At 39.1% G+C, this 21,288-nt stretch overlaps 1 non-coding gene across 1 annotated transcript; it reads left to right on the top strand.

Moving 5' to 3' along the window:
* The first annotated feature begins 11,600 nt into the window (after nt 1-11,600).
* Nucleotides 11,601-11,704, top strand: LOC148553736 (small nucleolar RNA R71). Its single transcript, XR_015892666.1, has one exon. It is a non-coding gene; the product is annotated as a small nucleolar RNA R71 (small nucleolar RNA).
* The last annotated feature ends 9,584 nt before the right edge of the window (nt 11,705-21,288 follow it).

Genomic DNA, 21,288 nt, shown 5'->3' with positions numbered 1-21,288 from the left:
TTCACTCTACTCTTCTCTAGTAATGCTTTCTAAACTTTGTTCTTCATCTAACCAATCAACAAAAATTTAATGTACCAATGCAAACATCATGAGGTCTTTTCAGGGTTGTAATGGGGCTAAGGTAAGGAGAGGATATATGTATGGCCAAGTGAGCTATAATATGAATCTTTAATTAACCTAAGCTCTTCACATATACACACACTTTATGTACTTCTAAAATCATGCCTAGCTACCCAAAATTCCCATTTTTGCATCCCATACTCATGCATCAACCTTTCTTTTAATTTTTATCACATGTGCATTGATTTTTCATTAACTTAACATTGGGGTAATTTTGTCCCCTTATTTAATTACTTATTTATTCATTTATGCTTGAAATATATATTTTTATTTTTGTTTATTTATTTTATATATATATAAAAGCAAACCATAACATATCAATGCACATGGATATTTGATTTTTCTGGTTTCACATGAGTAGGTACACAAATTCCCAATATTTTATCATTTAAACACTGTACACTTTTATTAACCCAAGTACCCACAGTTTCCCCACACTTAGTTAACACACTATCTTAAGCTAACCAAAGACTCAATTGGGGTTTTTAATTTGTTTTTCTGCTTAAGGCTAGTGATGTGATAAAATATAGAACAAGGGGGATAAAAAGGCTCAAGGTGGCTAACAAGGGTGACATAAAAGGGTAGGTTATCTGGGATAAGTGAGCAAAAATAAGTAATGACCTCAATCATATGCAAGCATGTAAATACACTAAATAGTGGACATATAGAATGGAACAAAATAAAGATCACAATTATAGAGAAGTAAACACACAAGAATTAAAATATTATGGTTAAATAGTGTAACCATGTAATTAAGCTCAAATCTCACAGGTTGTGTGTTCTAGCTTTAAACTATGTTCCAATTTACAATCTTTAAACAATTTTAACACAAAAATTTTAATTTAAATTAGTGAAATACTATAAATTCTTGAAAAGAAACTCATTACTTTAACCAAGCAGTGGTAAAATATGCACAAAATCAAGAAAATATGTAATCAAACATGTAAATGCAACAATGAACTAATAAAGAAAATAAGACATTAGTGTTGGGAAGAAAATAACTAACCCATGGAGATCGGTATCGACCTCCCCACACTTAAAGATTGTACCGTCCTCGGTGCATGCAGAGATGTACAAGTGGACGGGTGGCTCCGCAGCTAGTGCTATTTTTGTTCCTTTCTTTGCTGGTGGTTTAGGAGTAGCTTTCTTTTTACCCTTCTTCGTGGCCATCCTGAAAAGGGAAAAAGAAAGTAACTTCTAAAGCTAAGGGTTAGAGCAAGGAAGGGGATGGTACAAGTGATAATCAATGCACGGTAAAGAAGGATGTCGTTAACACATGGTCGCGACTACATGTGAGAAGTTCATCAATGGAAATATAGCAAGTGCATGTGATGGCAAGTAGATGCAAGATGTTTATTGGCATGCTGGCAAAGGCATGCGTAGCATAGATCAAGCATTAAATGCCCAATTTGATTACCAACTCTTTCAAACTAACAACCTGTTTGTATTGACAATTATTTTTAATGAATTATATATAAAAAGGGGTTTTGTGAAAAACAGGCATTAGAGTAGAAGAATAAAATAATTAAATATGCACAATGCCATACGGGCTTTTTCACAAACACTTAGCATGCATGGTAAATATGTTATGGAAAGTATTGAATTTGAACATGCAAATAACCCTAAAATAATTAATAATTGTCAAACAACTTCTAAACAATCCACAAGCAATTATAGAAGAAAATAGTCACCCAATTAAATTTCTAACACCAATTAAAATAATGTAAAAAGAAAAAGAAAGAAAAAAATATATATATAATGAAAGGAAAAAGAAAAAGAAGAAGAAAACATAAATAAAAATAATGATGGAAATGTAAGAAGGGAAGAAGGAAAGAAAAGAACCTTGATGATGATGATAAAGGAAGAAGGGAGAAAATAAAAAGTGAGAAAGAGTAAAGAAGAATAAAGGAAGAAGAAAGAAATAAGAAGGGAGAAGAAAAATTAGGATTTGGAGAGAAAAGATAAGATATCTGGCGCTGATTTGGATAGGCTGTGCGACGCATGCGACGCGGACGCGTGGAGCACGCGTTCGCATGGTTGGCATTATTTTCAGATGATGCGGACGCGTCAGGGATGCGGACGCGTGACCTGATTTGTGCTATTGGCGCGAGTGCAGCCTCGCGCACGCACAACTTTCTGTTTCGTACGCATATTGCCAAAATTTAGGGTGACGCGCACGCGTGAGTGGCCTCTTTTTGAAAAATGGCGCGGACGCGTAGGTCACGCGTTCGCGTGATAGAGCTTGTGCTTCCAGCATCATTCCAGCCCCACTTCATCATAACTCTCTACCATATACCTCTTTACATCGATTTTGCAGGGTCACGCGTGCGCATGGGTGACGCGCACGCGTGGGAGGCAAATTTTTCATATGACGCGGACGCATCAGGGATGCGTTCGCGTGGGCATGCTTGTGCCTAAGGCACGCCTCCAGCCATGCTCCCGCGTGACTCTGTGCCACTTTTCTTCTTGGTTTGAAAGCACGTATGACGCGGACACGTCAGCGACGCTTGCGCGTCGCGTGCATTTTTTTTATATAGAATGCAAAATGCAGAATGCAAATGCTGATGCAGGCACTATGAATGAACACTAAGAAAAAAATAAAATAAAATAGAACCAAAAATAAAACAAAATAAAATAAAACTAAGACTAAAAAAGAACGATCATACCATGGTAGGTGTCTCCCACCTAGCACTTTTAGTTAAAGTCCTTAAGTTGGACATTTGATGAGCTCCCTGTTATGGTGGCTTGTGCTTGAACTCATCCAGGAATCCCCACCAATGTTTGCAATTCCAATATCCTCTGGGATCCCACACTAATTGCATGAATCCTTCAAGCAAGTTAAAGCAAGTGACAAGGCCCCAAGAGTGTTGATTGCCAGAATAAATTCCGGTGTCCCAAACCTTGCTTTTGCACCCGTCTTCTTGTTGATTATCATTTTTCCAGTTGGGTGGTGAACAGTCAAAATTCTTACCAAGACATCCAAACAATTTCCTAAACCCATACAATTTAGTATTCTTCCAACCATGATAATTCAGCCGTGAGCTTCCTACCACAATGAACCTAGGATTGTGTTGCCAACCACTAACCATCTCCCTCTTACTCTTATAGCCACAAAGAGCTCTAAGTTGACCATCTGTCTCAAGCAAAGCATATTCAAATGGGCTAATTAAGCTTAGAGATGAGAGATTTACCCACTTGAATAAAGGGATGGATGGTGATGGCTTTAGGGGAGAGGTTTCCAACAACCTTGGCAAGGTGATTTCCAGCTCCATTCCCTTGAGCTCTTCTTTAACAACTTCCACCTCTTTGCAAGCTTCTTCCATATCAACCTCTTCCTCTTGGTAGCTTTCTTCCAATTCGATCTCTTCTTCATTGTTCACCAAGGACATGGGAGGTTGTGCTTCTTCTTCTTTAATCTCCATGTCAAGTCCAATGGAAGAGAATTCAAATGTAGATAAGAATTCATCAATGATTGAATCCATCTCTTGATCATCCCCTTCAAAGTCTTCAACCATGATATGCCTTGGAGGTTGTACACCCTCTTCAACATCAAATTCAAACATCTTGGAAGGAGGTTCTTGATGCACGGAAAACTTGTCTCTCAACAAATCTCCCTTCGGCAAGTGTACCGAAGTTGTCATCAAGTAAAAACTCACAATAGAGTGAGGTCGAATCCCACAGGGATTGATTGATCAAGCAACTTTAATTAGAAGAATGTTCTAGTTGAGCGAATCCAGAATTTGGGTTGAGAGTTGCAGAAAATAAAATAGCGGGAATGTAAATAACAGAAAAGTAAATGCTAGAATTAAAGGACTGGAAGCAAATGACTGAAAATAAATTGCAGAATTGTAAATGGGAATGGGGGATTTGCTCATAAAAGTAAATGGCAGAAATTAAAGAGAATGGGTAAGATCAGAGATGGGGAGTTCATTGGGCTTAGGAGATGTTGCAATTCTCCGGATCAAGTTCATTTTCATCTCTTCCTCAATCAATGCACTCATTGATCTCCTTGGCAATCTTAAGTGATTGAATTACAATTTCTTGCAATTCAATCTCTCAAATCTTGATCAATAGCCAATTCCTTGGTCAATTGCTCATGAGAAGAGATGAAGTATGGTCACTGATTATACCACATGCATTTCCCAAACCAAGTATTGAGAGGGTTATAGTCACATACCCATCCAAACCCAATTTGGTCCAGCATGAGAAAGCATTTCTAGCTTGATCTCTTCATTCCTCTTCCAAGGTTCAAAAGAGATCCAAGTTTGAATAGCTTCTCTTCCAAGATAACTACTCAATTGGATGAAGATCGAAAGCTTTCAAGTAAAATCAAGAGGAAAGATAGAAGAAAAATAATGAAGATTAGTATTGATCCATCAAATTACAACAGAGCTCCCTAACCCAATGAAATGGGTTTAGTTGTTCATAGCTCTTGAAAATGAAAACAAAGATGGAGAATACATCATAAAACTAGAAATTGCAAAGAAAGTAAAATACAGAGAGTAGTTCCCTTTTTCCCAGCCTCCAGAACTTCTTTACAATTCAAAGCTACTCCTATATATACTACTCTTCTCAGCTTCTAGTTTACTCTTCAAGTCTTGGGCCTTTGGATCTTGAGTTTGAAGCAGTTCCTTTCTTTATTTGGGCTTGGCTTTACTTGTAGAGAGAAAGTGCGAAGTGGGCAGAGACTTAAGCTCAGGGCGTTAGGGGTGTTAATATTTAGTGAGAATATAAGTTCGAGACGTTAGTGACACTTAACATTGTCACTAACGTTCCAATGCACCCCTTTGCCTTACGTTAAAACCCACGTTAACTAGGTTAACGTGGCTTTTAACGTTGCCTTGTTAATCCTTCGAGAACGTTAGTGACACTCAACATTGTCACTAACGTTCCAGTGTGCCCCTTCTTGTTTCACGTTAAAGCCCACGTTAACTAGGTTAACGTGGCTTCTAACGTGGTCCTTGCCAACCTTCGAGAACGTTAGTGACACTCAACATTGTCACTAACGTTCCAATGTGCCCCTAGGTCTCACGTTAGAGTCCACGTTAACTAGGTTAACGTGGCCTCTAACGTGGCCATCTTTAGCCATCCCAACGTTAGTGACAATGTTGAGTGTCACTAACGTTGGCTCATCCTTCATTCCTCATCGTTAGCTTCCACGTTAACCAAGTTAACGTGGAGGTTAACGTGACTCTTGGGGGTTGTGTGGTTGCTTCAACGTTAGTGACAATGTTGAGTGTCACTAACGTTGTCGACAACCCTTCATCCTTTACGTTAGCTCCCACGTTAACCAAGTTAACGTGGGAGTTAACGTGGTACTTTGCACCATAGGCCAACGTTAGTGACAATGTTGAGTGTCACTAACGTTGGCTTCTCTCCCCCCTTTAACGTTAGAGGCCACGTTAACTAGGTTAACGTGGCTTCTAACGTGGCCACTTATGAGTAATTGCCAACGTTAGTGACAATGTTGAGTGTCACTAACGTTGGCTCAACTTCTTTTTTCCACGTTAGAGTTCATGTTAACTTGGTTAACGTGACTCTCTAACGTGGGCATTGATGGCTTTTTGAGAGTGTTATTGGCAATCACTTTTCTCATTAATCTTGCAAGTTACCTCCCCTTTTCTTGCTTCCTTTTGGTCCTGAAATCAAGCAACAAAGTGCATCAAAGCTCTAGTCCAAGTCATGAGTAATGCAACATAATATTTGTCACTAAGCTTATGCAAAATCCTCATGAAATTATGTAAAATGCACAATGTATGCTTGAGTCAATGCATAAGTGAATATTTACCCAAAACTAGCTTATTTCCTAAAGAAATGCATGAAACTATCCTAAAAATAGTAAAGAAAAGGTCAGTGAAACTGGCCAAAATGCCCTGGCATCACAACACCAAACTTAAAGCTTGCTTGTCCCTAAGCAAGTACTGGAATAAGAGAATGATGAATGGAATATCCAGAGGAATGAGTCATCCTTGTGGAAGTCATATTACTGATTTTATGGTGGTTTCATGCATAGCAACTTAGGTTCATTCCATTACTGGCTTTCAGACCTTTATTCTGTCCTAAAACACCCACTTTGTTCATATCCCATGAGACTTTTATTCATTGATCCTTTTATTGTTATTACAAGGGTTGTTTGTGTTATTTAGGCTAAGTGCTCTGTAAGGGGGCAACTCTTTAAGATAAGCTTTCAGCCAACACTCCCGAACCAGTTGATTCAAGGTGCTAGGTGTTGAGACACCCCTAAGGACTTACTCCCTCAAGCCTATCCCCCATACATACACACTACAGGCATTTAGTTTATTTATTTTCTTTTCTTGAGACCTTGGTGTCCAGCACCTCTTTGGGTTACTAAGTGTTCTGTAGTGAAGGTTACTCTTGATAGTGGACTTTCAGCTGATAATCCCGAGTTAGTTAACCCAAGTTACCAAGTGATAAGGCACCCCTAAGAGCTTATTCATCCAAGTAGATCCCTCACACAGGAGCACCACAGACACTTGCCTCAAGCTTAAAACCATTGATGCCTAGCCTTATTGCTTACTCTTTTTCTTTTGTTTTTCACTTCCATTGTTCTTTCCCTTTTCTCTTCTTTGGATCTTGTTATTAACTTACTCTCATGAGTGTATCCAAAGTAAAGTATTCAGGATAGATAGTTGTCCTCCTAGCCTTGTGGTTGAACCAACTTAGCTAACTTATGACTACCCCAAAGATTCATGAATGCACTTCCACAATATAAACTCCACTCTGGTCTTTTACAAACATAATCATTCTCTTTTTATTTGATTTAAAAGGGACAAGTTTACAAGTAGGTTAAGTGATGGTGCAGTGACATTTAAACCAGAAATCATGGACCTATTCAGAAGGAAAACTTAAAAGACAGAATTTTAAAAAGTTTAAACATAACATGGAAGCAGGTTCTATTTCATACAAGATCTTCCTTATTTAAAGCATATAAAACAATGGACTAAAAAGAACTCCACCACCTTTCATTCATGTGGATGCCCCTGCTCCCCTCCTTGCTTGTCCTCATTGTGTCTCTCTTGAATGCTTGTGCTTCCACTTCCTTTGCCTTTTCCAAGCAGCTTCTTCCAGAAACCACCATCTTCCATCTTCTTCTTGAGTGTCTCCTTTTGCTGTTTCACCTTCCTCTCTTCTTGTTCTACAAAATCTTTTTGGACCTCATCATATGTAGGGATGGCATAGTGTAGCTGATGCATATTACTGGTCATGTAGTTCAACTTGGCTTGAGTATTTACATAGAACTCCTCCCTATGTAGTTGCCTTCCTTCATTGAGTACACTGAACTCATTGAAAGTTTTCATTTGGGCTATCTGCCGCTGGTTGAGTTCTTGCAAGTGCTTCTTTTGAAGTTCTTGCCTCTCATTCACTTGGTTGATGGCTTGAGTGAGCCGGGAGTAGTGTTCCTGCTGCTGCTCCATTTGTTGTTTTTGCCATGCTTCCTGTTGGTTCAGCCAGTTGGTTTGAAGGTTCAGTATTTGCTCTTGTCCTTCCATATGTCTCTGTCCCAACTCTTCAATGGCTCTTAGAAGGTGAGTCATATTCAAGTTGGCTGGGTCATGATGCTCTTCTTGTTGATAATCTTCTTGATGATATTCCTCTTGATGAGCTTCTTCCTGGGCCCTTTGCCTTCCTATATGTGGCCTTCTTAGTTGCTGAGCCGGTGTGGTATAGACCATTCGCTCGAGTGTGACTGGCCTCCCTGGGTTCACCCAGTCTGGGCTGCTGTCCTCAAATATTACCTTGGCCTTGTTGCACAAGCGGATAATGGTGCTGGGGTACCAAAGTCTGGCACCTGAGTCAGCTTTCTCAGCTGACTCTTGAATCCCTTCGGCAATGAGCTCATGCACTTTGATTTCCCCACCTTGCACTAAGCATTGTACCATAGTGGCTCGATTGATGTTAACCTCTGAATTATTAGCAGCTGGTAGGATGGACCTCCTTACAAGCTCAAACCACCCTTTGGCTTCAGGGTGAAGGTCTCCCCTTTTTATGAATTTTGGTCTCCCATCTGAATACCTCTCCCAGTCAGCGGCTATGACACAGATATCTGATGCTATTTCTGAGAGCTCATCCTTATCGGGGCTTTTACTTATCCTTGCCTGATAACTCTCCTCATCAAAATGAGGTGATTTCAAGTGAAGAGCTCTTGTTATGGCACTTGGGCTGAAGTCCACCTCCCTTCCTCTCACATAGCTTTTGAAGGTTGGGGCTTTGGTCTTATCCTCTCTAACTGCATTTGCATAGAATTCTTTGATGAGATTTCCATTGATCTTTCCCTCTGGACTGGTGAGCAATTGCCACCCCCTCTGTTCGATTTTTCTCCAAATTTGTGGTGATTCATTGGCATTGATTTGGAAGATTAATTCTGGCAATATCCTTCTGGCACTTATCCGCTCAAATTCATGCTCATGAAAGGCAGTCTTGAATCTCTTGTCATCAAAAGGAGCACTCTCCATAGGCCCCTTCCTCTTTTGCCTCTTTGAGCTTGATGATGCCATGACTTGAATTATTGTTTAAGGGGGTTTGGGGCTTCGGATAGATGAAGAGTGGGTTGGTTAAAGCAATTTGTGATGAAGAGTTTAGTGTGCCAATAGAAGTGTGGAGAGTGGGGATTTGGATGTGAGGAGTGAGCATGCACTAAGGTTCACTTATATAAGAAAATCATGAGTGAGTGAAGGGTGTGGATTGCATGAATGTTTACTAGATGGACGGATGGGGTTGTATATGAAGGAAAGACAAGGATCATCACTTTAATGAGAGTGATTGGTTCGGTCTTCAAGGGTTTTCTTTCTCCAATGTTGCATGGCAGCGTTTTCCCATGCGTTTCCTCTTGAGACATGTGTGTAGTGCTCTTCATTAAGTGGCGAAATCTCCCCCATTTAATTGTCCAATCAATCCCTTTTTATGCTCCTTTTCCTTTCCTATAAAGATTTGAAATAAGGAAATTAATATCATAAAAAAAAATCTACGGCTAGAATAAAAATGAAAGAAAGGATTTGATTGTTTGTTTATGAATTCCAACTAACTAACTAACTATTGGTGGGTCCTTATATGCATTTTGGTGGCACCATGAGGTGACACCAAACTTAGTTTGGATCATTGTGATGAAAGTTTTGTGTTCAAAGCTCCCAAGACTAGCATGCAACTTGGTTTGCTTTGAACACCAAACTTGTTCCTCACTATATTCTGCATAAGAAGATTTTCACCAATTGTTTGTTAAGTTTGGATTGAAGCTCATAAAGATTGACTTATTCATTATCATCTGAAAGCATATAAAACATGGGTTGCCTCCCATGAACCGCTTCTTTAGCGTCACTAGCTTGACGTTTTTCCTTCATCATGGTGGTTGGTAGTGCTTAAAGTCCTCCCCTCTTGCTGTAGATTTGTATCCATTGGTTGGATCAATAATCTCCACATGTTTCAGGGAAAGAACTCTGTTGATAGTGAAGACCTTGGGTAATTGAGATGGCACAGTAGGGAGATTAGGAGGAATATCTGGGAAGTAGGCTGAGACAACTCTATCCCCTGGAGAGAAGTCTTCCGTAGGGATCTTCTTGTTCTTCCACCCTCTTGGTACCTTCTTCTTTGTTTCTTTTGAGGTTGCCTTCCCCTTGGTGACCTCTTTTTCTAAAGGAGCTGTGGTGTTGTCTTCACCTGCCTCTAGAGGTTTAAGTTCCTCCAACTTTTCCTTGAGCTGTGGCAATTGCTGTTTTCCTTGTTTGTCAGTTAAGGGGATCTCAGAATGAACTGGCGGTGCTTCAGTGCTTGTTTCCTCCTTCAGTGTCTCATTATCATTTGTGCTTAGTTCCTTGTCCTCTTGATCTGTTTCTTGTGAGAGTTTGAAAACATTGAAGCTGAGTCGTTCATCATGGATTCTCAATATTAGCTCCCCTTTCTCTACATCAATAAGTGCTCTGGCCGTAGCTAGGAATGGTCTTCCCAATATGATTGGATGAGTGTGACTCTCTTTCATGTCCAGAACGACAAAGTCTGTTGGGAGAAAGTACTTCCCAACCTTTAGCAACACATTTTCCACCACTCATATTGCTTGCTTTTGAGTTTTGTCAGCCAGTCTGATAATGACATCTGTGGGCATTATCTCATTGATCTGCAGCCTCTTCACCAGGGATAAGGGCAGTAAGTTGATGCTGGCCCCTAAATCACATAGTGCTCTGTCGAACATGTTTTCACCTATGGCACAAGGGATATGAAAACTTCCTGGGTCTCTTCTTTTTGTAGGCAACTCAGGTTGAATAAGGGCACTACATTCCTTGTTCATCACCATAGTCTGCCCTCCCTTGAGTGAACTTTTCCTGGGAAGAAGTTCCTTCATATACTTGATGAATGCAGGCATTTGTTGAATTGCCTTGATGAATGGTGTGTTCACATGCAGAGATGCAAACAAGTCTAGGAACCTTGAGTATATTCTTTTTCCCACAGCACCATTGAGCAGTTGAGGGAATGGTGCATAGAGCTTCAGCAGCTCTTGTTGTGAGATTTCTGGTTCTTTATGATCTCTATCCTCCTCCTTTGTTGAGTTGTCTTCAGGTTGTTTGCACACTTTGCTTTTCTTGTCTTCAATCTCTTGATCACTTGTAGTGACCATTTTGCAATCTTCCCATCTTACTTTCTTTGCTTCTCCCTTGGGGTTTTTCTCCGTGTCACTTGGGAAGCTATCAGTAGGTTTGGGAATCTTCTCAGCTAAATATCCCACCTGGAATTCCAGCTTCCTAATGGTCTCTCCCTGGTTCTTAATATTGGCTCGCACCTCCTCTTTGAACACCTTATTTTCTTGAATCTCTTGGCATATTCCTTTAAGTAAGGCTTCAATCTTAGAGAGCTTGTCATCAATTGATGAGTGATTCGGGGCAGACGTGCTGTTTTGGTTTTGATAAGTATGTGGAGAAATGTTGTTGTGGGGGTGTTGAGATGTCCTCTGGTTGAATTGCTGGTGAGCTGCATTGTTGTTGGAGTTGTAACGTCTCTGGTCTTGGTTTTGATCTTGCTCACTTCCCCACCCAAAGTTCGGGTGATTTCTCCATCCAGGATTGTAAGTCTTGGAGTATGGATCATAGTTTTTCCTTGGTGAATTCCCAATGTAGTTGACTTGCTCCTGACTCCCCTCTGCTTCTTCGTTTACTCCTTCTTGTGTTGTTGATAAAGTGGAGATTGCTGCTACTTGGTTCCTCTCCATCTTCTTGGTGAGGTCAGCCAGCTGCTGGGTAATGAGCTTGTTTTGGGCCAGTAGAGCATCTACATTGTTTAGCTCCATCACTCCTCTTGTGTTCCCTCTTTCGGAAGCATAGAAGTAGTCGGTCTCTGCTACTGTTTCAATAACATCTATGGCTTCCTCAATGGTCTTTTTCTTGTTCAAGGATCCTCCAGATGAATGGTCTACGGCCTTCTTTGACTCATAAGAGAGCCCTTCATAAAAGATGTGCAGCTGCACCTATTCATTGAACATGTCAGGTGGACACCTCCTTGTTAAGTCCTTGAACCTCTCCCATGCTTCATATAGAGTCTCACCATCTTGTTGCCTGAAAGTTTGAACCTCAGCTCTTAGCCTATTGATTCATTGAGGAGGGTAAAATCTTGCTAGGAATTTGTTCACCACATCCTCCCAAGTTGTCAAGCTCTCCCTTGGGAAGGATTCCAGCCACTTGGCTGCCTTGTCTCTGAGTGAGAAGGGAAATAAGAGCAGTCTATAGGCGTCAGGATGAACACCATTAGATTTCACTGTGTCACATATTCTCAGGAAGGTGGTCAAATGTTGATTGGGGTCTTCTTGAACACCTCCTCCAAACGAACAGTTGTTCTGAACAAGGGTGATGAGCTGTGATTTAAGTTCAAAGTTGTTGGCATAGATTGTTGGCTTTTGGATGCTACTTCCACAATTGCCTGGGTTTGGATTGATGTAAGAGCCCAAAACTCTTCTATCCTCCCCAGCATGATTTGCTCCACCTCCTCTGCCATGGTTGTGAGTCTCTTCTTCATGATGATTTTCCATGTTTTCTTCCATGTTTGGTTCAAAGTATTCCTCAAACTGTTCCTCCTCTTCTTCAGCACCAACTACTCGTTTTTCTTTTGCCTCCCTCCTTAGTCTAAGGAAGGTTCTCTCCAGTTCAGAATCAAAGGAAGTTGAAGCCCCGCTTCTTCTCCCTGTCATACAACCAACAAGTACAAGCAGAGAAAATAGGTGCAGACAGTATTTGTGTCAAAATTGCTGTTAGTTGTGGGTGATGCAATATATCAAACAGTTAGTGGGTTAGCAAACAGAATTGAAAATAACAAAGAAAAACAAAAGAGTAGAGGGAGAAGGGAAGAAGTTTAACTAAAACAAAAAGTAAATCACTCAAACAGAAAATGAAATTCATAAAATAAAATGCTTAATCTAGTGATCTTTCAATCTAATCATTGTTGATGCACAATCAATCTCCGGCAACGGCACCATAAACTTGATGCACGGAAAACTTGTCTCCTAACAAATCTCCCTTGGGCAAGTGTACCGAAGTTGTCGTCAAGTAAAAACTCATAATAGAGTGAGGTCGAATCCCACAGGGATTGATTGATCAAGCAACTTTAATTAGAAGAATGTTCTAGTTGAGCGAATCCAGAATTTGGGTTGAGAGTTGCAGAAAATAAAATGGCGGGAATGTAAATAACAGAAAAGTAAATGCTAGAATTAAAAGACTGGATGCAAATGACTGAAAATAAATTGCAGAATTGTAAATGGGAATGGGGGATTTGCTCATAAAAGTAAATGGCAGAAATTAAAGAGAATGGGTAAGATCAGAGATGGGGAGTTCATTGGGCTTAGGAGATGTTGCAATTCTCCGGATCAAGTTCATTTTCATCTCTTCCTCAATCAATGCACTCATTGATCTCCTTGGCAATCTTAAGTGATTGAATTACAAGTTCTTGCAATTCAATCTCTCAAATCTTGATCAATAGCCAATTCCTTGGTCAATTGCTCATGAGAAGAGATGAAGTATGGTCACTAATTATACCACGTGCATTTCCCAAACCAAGTATTGAGAGGGTTATAGTCACATACCCATCCAAACCCAATTTGGTCCAGCATGAAAAAGCATTTCTAGCTTGATCTCTTCATTCCTCTTCCAAGGTTCAAAAGAGATCCAAGTTTGAATAGCTTCTCTTCCAAGATAACTACTCAATTGGATGAAGATCGAAAGCTTTCAAGTAAAATCAAGAGGAAAGATAGAAGAAAAATAATGAAGATTAGTATTGATCCATCAAATTACAACAGAGCTCCCTAACCCAATGAAATGAGTTTAGTTGTTCATAGATCTTGAAAATGAAAACAAAGATAGAGAATACATCATAAAACTAGAAATTGCAAAGAAAGTAAAATACAGAGAGTAGTTCCCTTTTTCCCAGCCTCCAGAACTTCTTTACAATTCAAAGCTACTCCTATATATACTACTCTTCTCAGCTTCTAGTTTACTCTTCAAGTCTTGGGCCTTTGGATCTTGAGTTTGAAGCAGTTCCTTTCTTTATTTGGGCTTGGCTTTACTTGCAGAGAGAAAGTGCGAAGTGGGCAGAGACTTAAGCTCAGGGCGTTAGGGGTGTTAATATTTAGTGAGAATATAAGTTCGAGAACGTTAGTGACACTTAACATTGTCACTAACGTTCCAATGCACCCCTTTGCCTTACGTTAAAACCCACGTTAACTAGGTTAACGTGGCTTTTAACGTTGCCTTGTTAATCCTTCGAGAACGTTAGTGACACTCAACATTGTCACTAACGTTCCAGTGTGCCCCTTCTTGTTTCACGTTAAAGCCCATGTTAACTAGGTTAACGTGGCTTCTAACGTGGTCCTTGCCAACCTTCGAGAACGTTAGTGACACTCAACATTGTCACTAACGTTCCAATGTGCCCCTGGGTCTCACGTTAGAGTCCACGTTAACTAGGTTAACGTGGCCATCTTTAGCCATCCCAACGTTAGTGATAATGTTGAGTGTCACTAACGTTGGCTCATCCTTCATTCCTCATCGTTAGCTTCCACATTAACCAAGTTAACGTGGAGGTTAACGTGACTCTTGGGGGTTGTGTGGTTGCTTCAACGTTAGTGACAATGTTGAGTGTCACTAACGTTATCGACAACCCTTCATCCTTTACGTTAGCTCCCACGTTAACCAAGTTAACGTGGGAGTTAACGTGGTACTTTGCACCATAGGCCAACGTTAGTGACAATGTTGAGTGTCACTAACGTTGGCTTCTCTTCCCCCCCCCCCCCCCTTTAACGTTAGAGGCCACGTTAACTAGGTTAACGTGGCTTCTAACGTGGCCACTTATGAGTAATTGCCAACGTTAGTGACAATGTTGAGTGTCACTAACGTTGGCTCAACTTCTTTTCTCCACGTTAGAGTTCACGTTAACTTGGTTAACGTGACTCTCTAACGTGGGCATTGATGGCTTTTTGAGAGTGTTATTGGCAATCACTTTTCTCATTAATCTTGCAAGTTACCTCCCCTTTTCTTGCTTCCTTTTGGTCCTGAAATCAAGCAACAAAGTGCATCAAAGCTCTAGTCCAAGTCATGAGTAATGCAACATAATATTTGTCACTAAACTTATGCAAAATCCTCATGAAATTATGTAAAATGCACAATGTATGCTTGAGTCAATGCATAAGTGAATATTTATCCAAAACTAGCTTATTTCCTAAAGAAATGCATGAAACTATCCTAAAAACAGTAAAGAAAAGGTCAGTGAAACTGGCCAAAATGCCCTGGCATCAGTTCTATGACTGGACTTTCCCATGGACATTCCGCATCTCCTAAGTCTTCAACCAATTCTTCTTCTTCGATAATTCCGGCTTCCTCCACTTGTTCCGATACAAAGTCATACTCCTTACTGTCCACCGGATTTTCTAGTGTCTCCTTCATGATACGTTCTTCATTAGATTCTCCATATAAAGCCATGGGGGTTCCTTGAATGTCCGAACATCGGGAAGCTAATTGATTTATCGCTTGTTCTACTTGATGAAGGGTTGCATGAAATTGATCTACTATTTCCTTGAGGCGAGCCTGTAATTCTTGGGTCGATGAATATGGATATGGTGCATATGGAAGTGGTGGTTCTTGGGGGTAATTGGATTGGAATTGGGGTGGGTAAGGGTTAGGGTCATATGGTGGTGAATGGTTGTAGGTGGCTTGTGAGTATGGTGGTTCAAAGCTATGTTGAGGAGGTGGTTCATTGGCATATGATGGAGTTGCTGGTAACTACAAAGGGGTCCACCATATCTATCATCTTGGTACGCACCTCGGAATGGCTCTTGACCATAGTAGTTTGGTGGAGGTGGTTTGTCACGAAAGGGTCCACCATAACTATTGTCTTGGTATGCATCATAGAATGGTTGTTGGTTATAGCGCATTGGAGGAGATTGTTGCCAAGAGGGTTGATCAAATCCTTGTGGCTCCTCCCATCTTTGATTCTTCCAACCTTGATGCCTATTTTCATTATAGTTTTCATTCCTTACAACAACATTGGAACCAAACTTGAAACCAGAGGGGTGAGAATTCATAGTAGCTAAAGAAAATAAAAATTAATAAAAATTAATGAAAATAAACTCCTAAAACTAGAAACACTGAAAAAGCAAATATTTACAATAACCAATAATAAGGCACACGTTTGCAATTCCCCGGCAACGGCGCCATTTTTGACGAATTGATTTCTGCCGGTAAAGAATTTTATAAAAATAATCACATTGTAAATATAGTTTCTAAACTAGCAAAGAATCCTTTTGTACAAAAGTTTGGTTGTCACAAGTAACAAAACCCAATAAAATTTATAACCGAAGTATTTAAACCTCGGGTCGTATCTCAAGGAATTGCAGGGAAGTATGATTTATTATTGCTTATGGAAAAAGTTATATTTTTGGGTTTTTGAAATAAGGAACAAGTAATTTAAATAGGAAGAAAAATAAATTAATAATTATAAAGAAAACTCTTGGCAAGGTATGAGAACTGGAAATCCCATCCTAGTTATCCTTATCAGGTGTTATGAGAATTGTTATTGCTCCCACTTAGTTAACCCTTACAAAATAAAGGAAAGTCAAGTGGACTGATTAACTTGATTCCTCAAGTCCTAGTCAACTCCTGTGGAAAGACTAGCTTTAGAGGGATCCAAATCAATCAGCAGTTTCCAATTCTCAACCAACCGCTGAGTTTGACAACTCAAGTGTCACCAATTACTTAACCAAAGTCAAAAGGGAGAAAAATCTAAATTATTTATATCATAAATAGAAGAAAGCAATTATAAATCCGAAATACCTCGAATTATATTGAATCAAATTAAACATAAGAATCCATAAGCCAATTTGGCAAAGTAAACAACTAAAGTAATTCAATGAATAAAAGTAGAAGAGAACATAAAGTAAAGGAATATTGAACTTGAAAAGAAGAAATAATCCTAAAATTAATAGAAATCCTAAATCCTAAATCCTAAGAGAGAGGAGAGAACCTCTCTCTCTAGAAACTACATCTAAACCTAAAATCGTGAATATGAAAGTTGTATGAATTGTTGTGAATGAATTGATTGAATCCCCCACTTTATAGCCTCTAATCTATATTTTCTGGGCCGAAAACTAGGTCAAAAACAGCCAAGAAATTATCCCCAGTGATTTCTTGTACGTACAGGTCACTGCAAAGTCACGCGTTAGCGTCGTCCACGCGTTAGCGTGGTTGGATTTTAGCCAAGTCACGCGTCCGCGTGATCCAAGCGTGCGCATCACCTGGCTTCGGGACAGCTATGGCAAATTATATATTTTTGCGAAGCCCCGGATGTTAGCTTTCCAACGCAATTAGAACTGCGTCATTTGGACCTCTGTAGCTCAAGTTATGACCATTTGAGTGCAAAGAGGTCAGGCTGGACAACTTTAGCAATTTCTTCAACTTCTTGTATTCCTTCCACTTTTGCATGCTTCCTTTCCATCCTCTAAGCCATTCCTGCCCTATAAACCTTAAAATCACTTAACACATATATCAAGGCATCGAATGATAATAAAGGACAATTAAAATTGACAGTTTAAAGGTCTAGGAAATATGTTTTCAATCATAGCACAAAATCAGGAAGGAAAAATGTAAACTCATGCAAATCATATGAATAAGTGAGAAAAGAATTGATATAAACCACTCAATTGAGCATAAGATAAACCATAAAATAGTGGATTATCATCACACATCATGTCGCTCTCCTTAGCTTTCTTTTTCAAGCCCTCAACCATGGCCAAGGCTGCCTCGGACTACTTCACCTTTTCCCGAGCTTTGGACAGATCAAACTCCAAGGTCTCCTTCTTAGACTCCAACTCCTTCTTCGTCTTCCTCAAAGACTCCACCTCAGCTTGCAACTTGACCAGGGTACTCTGAGTGGTGCCTAAGGAAGTCTTTTTCAGTTCCTTCAGCAAAGCCGCGTAGAGCCCGATCGTTTGAACCCCTCCTCGGGCCATGACGTGGAGGTGAGACTCTATAGCAACATCATCTATACTTATAATAATGTGAGGAAGCATGTGCTTATCACTCCAGGCTAAGGCATCAAAACCCTATTCGTAAATACTCGAGCTCGACGTCTTGCACTTCTTAGCAGCAGGCTCAGGATTTGGGGGAGGTGGGTGGTTTACTTATTTGGAAGGAGGAGATAATTATTTTCCCAAGTCGAAAGAAATTGCCGGAGGACCTGGATCGGGTACAATCTTCACGGAGGCAGAAACGCCCGAGTCTGATTTGGAATGCGAGGCCACCCCACCGGTCTCTTGTAGTTGTAAATTACGAGCAACCGCACTCTTCCTCGTGGTCCGTAAATTTTTCATTGCAGCTGACTTGGGAGCCATCTTCTTTGTACAATATCAAGAAAAACAAAGTCAGGTATGAAATGTATGATTAACAACATCTCAAAAGAAAATAGAAAGATGGCTACCTAGCTCGGATTGGAGTTGGCTAGGGTTCCCTAAAAATCTTTTGGTATCCAAATAAGGAGCACGGCCCCAACACTCCTGGAATAGGCCAACTATGCTCTCTTGAGCTCATCTAAATTGTCCAAATTATATTTAACTATCACCGGTTTCTCCTCCCAATATAAAGAAAATCGGGGTTCATCGTTCTCGTCAAAAAAGAAAGGTCGATCATTATCGACAGCTCAGATTTTGAAGAAATAATTCTTAAAATCATGAAAAGACTCATCGAAGATAGCAAACACCTTCCTCCTTTGGACAGCCCAAAAAGAGACCCAACCTAATTTTTTAGAAGAACTAAAGGGCTTGGTAAGAACAAAGAGATGAAAAAAAGACCTTCAGAGAAGGTCGGGCATCAAGCTCCCAACACAAAAGCTGGTATATCTTCAGAAAACCCCAAGAATTAGGGTGCAATTGGGTAGGAGTGATATTACAATTCCAAAGGATATCAATTTTGAAATTGGAAAAAGGAAGACGGACATCTAAGTTAGTAAAGAAGCAATCATAGGCATAGAAGAAGGGGCGTTCTGACCTATCAAGTTGGGGAAAGCATACCCTCTCCTCGGGATTAGCAACAATTATCTCATAATTCCTCTCATCCTCCCAGTTTACACGCAGCCTATGATATCTATAAAATTGTTCAGCATGTTCTCTATCAGTTACAGAGACGGGAGTAAAGACAATTATATCTATCCAGCTCAGGTTGGACGGAACTTTGGTTGACATGTTGTTAAGAACATATCAAGACATAAAAGCAATACCTACAAATACAACTAACAAAGAAATCGTCACAAAAGAACTCGGACACCAAACAAAGGAAATCGGGTTGTCATCAACAGAAAGAAAATACGAATTTAAAAGGTTTTTTCACAAACAAACTCAAGATATAGAAATGGCTTTGCTTTTGAACAGGCAAAAGTGACACCATTTGGGGACAATATAATTATATCAAAGTTCGTAGCAACAATCTCAAGCAGCAACAATTTTAAGGTTTCAAGTAGCAACAAGCAGCGATAGTTTCAAAGAAAAAGTAAAATTCTCTATCACTAACAACATTTCAAATCATCATTCAAAGAAAATACAAGTATTATCCAGAGCAATTGAAACAAAACAGAAAGCGAGAAAAAGAAAAAAGTAATAACCTTGAAGAAACGAAAAAACGAGAATGAGGGGCACACCGAAACTACAAAAGCACGAACAATCCTCTCCGAAATGCAAATGAAAAACTTAAAAGATCCAAGATGGAAAAATCTTGAGTGATGGAGCAAAGTGAAAGAAAGAGACAAGTGACGGAGCAAAAGTGAAAGCAAACACTTTCAAAAATGAAAAAAGAAGGAAGAGGGAAGAGGTGAAGCATTTATAAGACACAAGGGGCAAAAAAGACATTTTCACCTCTCTTTAAATACCACGCATGAATCCCTAGGAAACTGCTGCGTAACGTATGCCACATCATCAAGGGATGCAACGTTTCAAAAATTTTGAAACACGTCGAGTACCTGACCTCTTGAAGGTAGCGTACCTAACAAAGGAAACTGAAACCACAAATGCTTAAGTCCAACTTTATGAAAAACTCGGACTCAAGTAGGGGCACTGTTCGTACCCTAACTTAAAACATAAAGAAAGTCTCAATAAAGATAAAGGCCCACCAAAAAAAGGGACCCCTTTCTATCTGCCCGACCTTATAAAAGGTCAAGTACGACGATATAGGATCAGCTCTGCTCATTTGAATAAGCAACCAAATCCTAAAATATCTCCTATTATCTCTCTACTCTATCTAGAAGGGAGATCTCAATAAATTTCCAAGATAAAAAGAATGGTTATCCACCAACAAAAGTGAAATTACCAAATAAGGTAGTTATTTATTCTACTATAAATATACTAATGCCCTTCAGGTATATTCAAAACCCAATCTACTAAAATCTGCTTAAAGTCCTTGCTAACTTAAGCATCAGAGTTTCTTGCAGGTATCACCCCCACCTCCTCACTAGAAACTCGGACGGTGACACCTTAACTCCAATTCAAGTCAGACGCTGTCCCTAAAAAAACTTAGACCTTACATTCAGATCCAAAAGTAACCTAATTTTAAGTAACCCTCGAAACAGAAATATATTATTTTATACATTTAATCGTGTCTTTTGTAGTTAAAGAATATGAAAATGAAAAGGTGCATTTTCGCACACCTAAGCTATAAAAATGAGACAAAACTACTAACCACTTTTGTGCTCCATGGCAATGAAAGTGAGGCAGAAAAAGCTTTTCCTATGTTAGTAGTGCATGCTAGAGAAAAAGCATTTTCTACATCCACGTCCTCAATAATAATAATAATAATAATAATAATAATAATAATAATAATAATAATAGTAAACGTCGTCTCACACTAGCTTTGTAGCTCCCAAACTTTTTTCTTTCTAGTTTTACATATTTTGTCTCTCTTTTTTAATAGCATCACATTATGTGCCGATAAATTATTAATCAGAATCTTTCACCAAATAAATAAATAAAAATAATCAAATTAACTTTCTTAAAAATTAACCGAATGAAATTAACATGCATAAATGATTATTTAATATTATTTTATATTATTAAGAAAAAGAATTAATACTAAAAATAATTAAATTTTAAAACTTTTAATCATAAAATTAATTTAAGCTTAAAATTTAAAGACAAAATATTTAGGGTAAATTACATAAACAAATTATTAGGGTTTATAATTTACGTGAATGTCTTAAATGCAAAGAGTAGACGTAAATGCCCTAATTCTATTTAAATTGAATCAAAACAATTTGATTTACCCTCATTTCATGTAAATGGAAGCAACCTAATTCGATTTGCTTTGATTTCATGTAAATCGAAGCTATAAAATTTGATTTACTAGCAAGTAACATAATTCGAATCATATTGATTCGATTTACGTTGTATGCTTATAATTCGAATATTATTGATTTGATTTACGTGGGAGACCCTTAATGCATGTATTTCGAATCAATATGATTCGATTTACATGTAATAGTATACAATGGTAAATCGAAGTTAATAGATTTGATTTACCAGCAAAGCAATGCATGTACTTAAATTGAATTGATTTAATTTGATTTACTTAAGGAACTTGAGCTATATAAATAGGATCATAATGTGGAGTGTTGAATAGAGGTAAATTCATAATGGCTAGTGAAGAGAATTTT

This window comes from Arachis ipaensis, chromosome B7, assembly GCF_059453495.1.
Source record: "Arachis ipaensis isolate K30076 ecotype BB chromosome B7, ASM5945349v1, whole genome shotgun sequence".
NCBI classification, from domain to species: domain Eukaryota; kingdom Viridiplantae; phylum Streptophyta; class Magnoliopsida; order Fabales; family Fabaceae; genus Arachis; species Arachis ipaensis.
The sequence above is the reverse complement of the archived record's forward strand: the minus strand, read 5'-3'. Positions and strand labels throughout refer to the sequence as shown.